Source organism: Pinus tabuliformis, chromosome 2_2 (assembly GCF_031772625.1).
Source record: "Pinus tabuliformis cultivar Carrire ecotype Pingquan chromosome 2_2, CPIR1, whole genome shotgun sequence".
Classification (NCBI taxonomy): Eukaryota; Viridiplantae; Streptophyta; class Pinopsida; order Pinales; family Pinaceae; genus Pinus; species Pinus tabuliformis.
Window position 1 is genome coordinate 136119441 of NC_142300.1, and position 4442 is coordinate 136123882.

Genomic DNA, 4442 nt, shown 5'->3' on the forward strand with positions numbered 1-4442 from the left:
CCTGACTATCTCCATTATTCAATAGCAATGTCAGTGCGGCAAACCAGTTATGTGCCCATGATGATCTAGATTGGGCGAATTTGTTCCAATAGTCATCCTTCTAGATGACTCCAGACCTGGTTGTTGGCCTAGTTTATGTTGCACTCCTTTCTTTGGCATGGTTGTTCCGTCATTTGTGCTACCTTCCTTGGAGATAAATCTCATCCTCCCACCTTTCATGGAGACTCCTTCTCCTATTTAAACTCTAACCATTGCTATGTGCTGTTATTTTTGGAGTTCTTAGTTTTTGGAATGGGTTGCTGATAGTGTTGTTAGTGTTTGTGAGTTTGCTAGATAGCTGGTGCGAATGTGGCAAGTGTGGGATTGTTGATAGCTTGAGGAAGGTTGTGAAGTGCCCTTAATCTTGTGTAAAACTTGTGAATGAGAGAGACTTGTGTATTGGGAGATCCATCTTCAAAGAGGGAATGCTTGAGGAACATGTTGGTTGGACCCTTCTGAGAAGGCTTGTGACGTTAAGACTTTGGTTGTAAGCTTACTCTTATTTCATTATTAATGCAATCAATGATGTTTTCCTATGTCTTGTATGTAATGTACTAGATAGCTCATGACTTCTTGACTTTGTGAGTAAATAGATCATTGTTGTTCCGGTTACGTGCTTTGTTGTATTTCCTTTGCATTGTTTCAGGTTGATTACTCATTAGGAATCAGATGCTGGAGCAGCACAACGGAACTCCATCGACCATCGGTTGAGGTAGGCCTCCAACCATGAATGCTTAAGGAAAACTATTGTTGATTTGTCCTTGTTTGTGACTAGACCCACTCTAGGTCTAGAGGGGTTGCCTCCGTACGCAGAGGGAACACTTTCTTGCATCATAGGGAGCTTGGTTGGGGCGGCACATCCATTAAAAGATAACGCAGGTGTCCTAAGATGAGCTCAATGAGAGCAGAAATCTCATGTGGAATAAAAGGGTAAAATCTCATTTGATTTTGATTTTCATTAGGAATACAAATCGTGAAAGTGTGGCCTATCGATCCTTTAGATTTTTGGAACTTGAAGCTAGAGGTGTCAAAAAAATTTTACAGGGATAACTAGCTTGTGCCATTCGATGTCGGCTCTTCCTATCATTATGAAGTAGAATTCACCAAGTGTTGGATTGTTCACCCATTAATAGGGAACGTGAGTTGGGTTTAGACCATCGTGAGATAGGTTAGTTTTACCCTATTGATGAACCACATCGCAATAGTAATTCAACTTAGTATGAGAGGAACTGTTGATTCACACAATTGGTCATCGCGCTTGGTTGAAAATCTAGTGGCGTGAAGCCACCATGTGTCGGATTATGACTGAATGCCTCTAAGTCAGAATCCATGATAGAAGTGGTGCATGTAACTCTTTGATTGTATCTCGACCCACAGTAGGGGTGTCACTTTGTCACCCTTAGGGGCCCGTGTCATTTGCAAACTGTGACCGTGAAGCATCTCGGTTAGGGCAACTTTGAAGTTCAATTCCAAATGGTCATTAAGAAGAATCCCTTGTAGACGACTTAAATACGCGACGGTGTATTGTAAGTGGTAGAGTGGCCTTGCTGCCACACTCCACTCAGATTCAGCCCTTGGTCGCCTCAATTCAGAGCTTCGCTCTTGTCACAAACAAATCTAGACAACCCTCCCACTCTCGCACCTTTGCCTCTTCCTCCAGACGACAATTTTTTATTGCTTGGGGGCAGGAAATGTTGGGTTTCCACATCGCGATGGAAAAGGCACCGAAGCCTGGGAAAATTGGGGTTTCCATGTTGCGCTCCTTCGCCCAAAATTTTGGGGTTTCCATGTCGTGCCCTGACGCCCAAAATTTGGGGTTTCCAAGTTTTGACAAAAAAGGGGCCCAAGCATGGAAAAAAATGGGGTTTCCATGTCGTACCCAAAATTTGGAGTTTCCACTTGGCACCTAAAATTTGGGGCTTTTGCCTAATGCAAAGAAAATTGTGGCTACCATGTTGCACCAAAAATTTGTGTTTTCCATGTTGTGCCAAAAATTTGGGGTTTCCACCTGGCACCTAAAATTTGGGGCTTCCGCCCAGGGCAAAAAATCTGGGGTTTCCATGTCGTGCCCAAAATTTGGGGTTTTGAAGTTGTGTCCTGGCGCCAAAACCTGGGGAAACTTTGGGTTTCCATGTCATGCCACGACTGAAACCAGTAGCACCCAAGCCTAGGGAAACTTGGGGTTTCCATGTTACACCACAACCGAAACCTGTAGTGCCCAAGCCTGGGGAAACTTTGGGTTTCCATGTCGTGCCCTAGCACCCGAGCCTGGGAAACTTGGGGTTTCCATGTTGCTCCACAGTTGAAATTGGTGGTGCCCAAGTCTGGGGAAACTTGGGGTTTCCATGTCCCGCCCTTGATGGAACCATGGGTTTCTACATTTTACATCATGATGGAAATGCAGGGTTTTCAACAATGCCCCAATGTGGGGAACTTGGGGTTTCCATGACGATGGAAACCAACTCGCAAGTCTAGGGAACTTGGGCTGTTTTGAAACTACTACCCAGGTTTGGAGAACTTTCGGTTTCTGTGTTGCAGCATGGCTGGAACCACCAACGAAAACCACCCAAGTCTAGGAAACCTAGGGTTTCCATGTTGTGGCACACCCTGAATCACCGGAGAGTCTGTGGAACTTCAGATTTCCATATCGTGGGGCGACAAAAAATTTCCAAAGTTTGGAGAAGTCGGCATGTCCATTTCCTGATACAATGGAAACTGATACCCAAGTCAGTGGACACATGGGGCTTCCATTTCGCATCATGACAAAAATGCTACCTAAGTCTAGGAAACGGGGGTTCCCATGTGTTAAATTGGCAACTAAGGCCAAACTCCATGTGGGTCGTCTTATTTATGGCAGCTGATATTTTTATTGGATCCCTCTTGTCGAGAGGTGTAGGATTGATCCAAAGATCATCCGATTCCGATAAGTATTTATGGAGATATGAATTTATTATGTTTATGTAATTATAGTCAAGCCGGCCAGCTCTTATGTAGGCTCTAGAAGCCCAATCATCATGCCTATTCAATCATCCGCCTTTAGTATAAATAAGAGAGGATTTGGAGTCATTAACACACACATTCTTCATGTGATCTCCTCTCCACGTCTGGGTTTTTGGTGAAGGAGATACACTAATGAAGAATTCCTTAGCTGCAGTCACAGTCAACGTAATACCCTAATTCATGAAGATATATATATATACACTGAAAGGGCACAGCATGGAAACCTATACGCACACCATTCAAGGGATATATATGCGGCTATATGTATAACACAGATACGATGCTTACGAAAATATATACACGCAGAGGTTATATATCACGCAGAGGTTATATACACGCAAAGGTTATATACATGCAGAGAGGTTATATACACGCAGAGGTTATATATCACGCAGTCTCAGAATCTGATCTCGCATGACAAGGATACAATATCGGCATAGATCTAATCCTCATGATGGCAATCTCGACAATACAGATAGATGCATCGCATGACAAAGAGCAGTCTCGGCATCTGATCTCGCATGACAAGGATACAATCTCGGCATAGATCTAATCCTCATGATGCTAATCTCGACAATACAGATAGATGCATCGCATGACAAAGAGCAGTCTCGGCATTTGATCTCGCATGATAAGGATCAGTCTCGGCATATAGATCTCGGTGGTTTTCCTGTGGAAGTTTAGATGCGATGAACAAAAGTAACTCAGATTACCTAAAGCAAATCTACTCTTTTGCACATTGTCTCGACTTAATGAGGATTAATGAGGATTACGTTGGGTTTCATCTCATCACATATGTATATGTTATTGTCTTGGCATAACCACAATGATGAAGCAGGTTTCAGTATTGATCAAGAGCTTCTCGGCATACCTGTAAAAGGAGACATACAGTGTCAATAATCATCACTGTATTCAGATCTAGTATTCTTGATAGGAATAAGTATCTCAAATGCTGTCAAGATGATAAGGATCATAAGTAGTATGATCATTACAGTCTCAGCATGATGAAAGAAGCAATAATCATCAAGTCAAGGAGAGTCAGCTTTGGCTAGGAGCAGTGTATAGGATCATGATCTCACAATGATCTCATCCTACAATAATGTGCAGTCGTGATCTTCATAGGTGCAGAGATCATCTCAGTAATAATCTCAAGGAGAAGTCATGGTGCAGCAATGATGCTCTCAAGAACCTTGCGTAATGAAGTTCTTGATGCAGTAGTAGATGATCTCTGAGGTGCTACAAGGATGATGATCCCAACAGCATGATGATGGGCATGTTGATAAGGAAGCAACAGTGAGGGTCTCAATGATGATGAAATAATGGTACAGCAATAAGGACAACCTCAGTCTCAGCGCTGGAATTCTGGGCATAATTACATTCATAGCAAGGTCAAGATCTCAATG

The 4442-nt window shown here is 43.0% G+C and overlaps 1 pseudogene; it reads left to right on the forward strand.

Moving 5' to 3' along the window:
- Window positions 1–761: 761 nt before the first annotated feature.
- On the forward strand, window positions 762–1629 carry LOC149191685 (25S ribosomal RNA; annotated as a pseudogene; the record flags this gene model as incomplete).
- Window positions 1630–4442: the final 2813 nt, after the last annotated feature.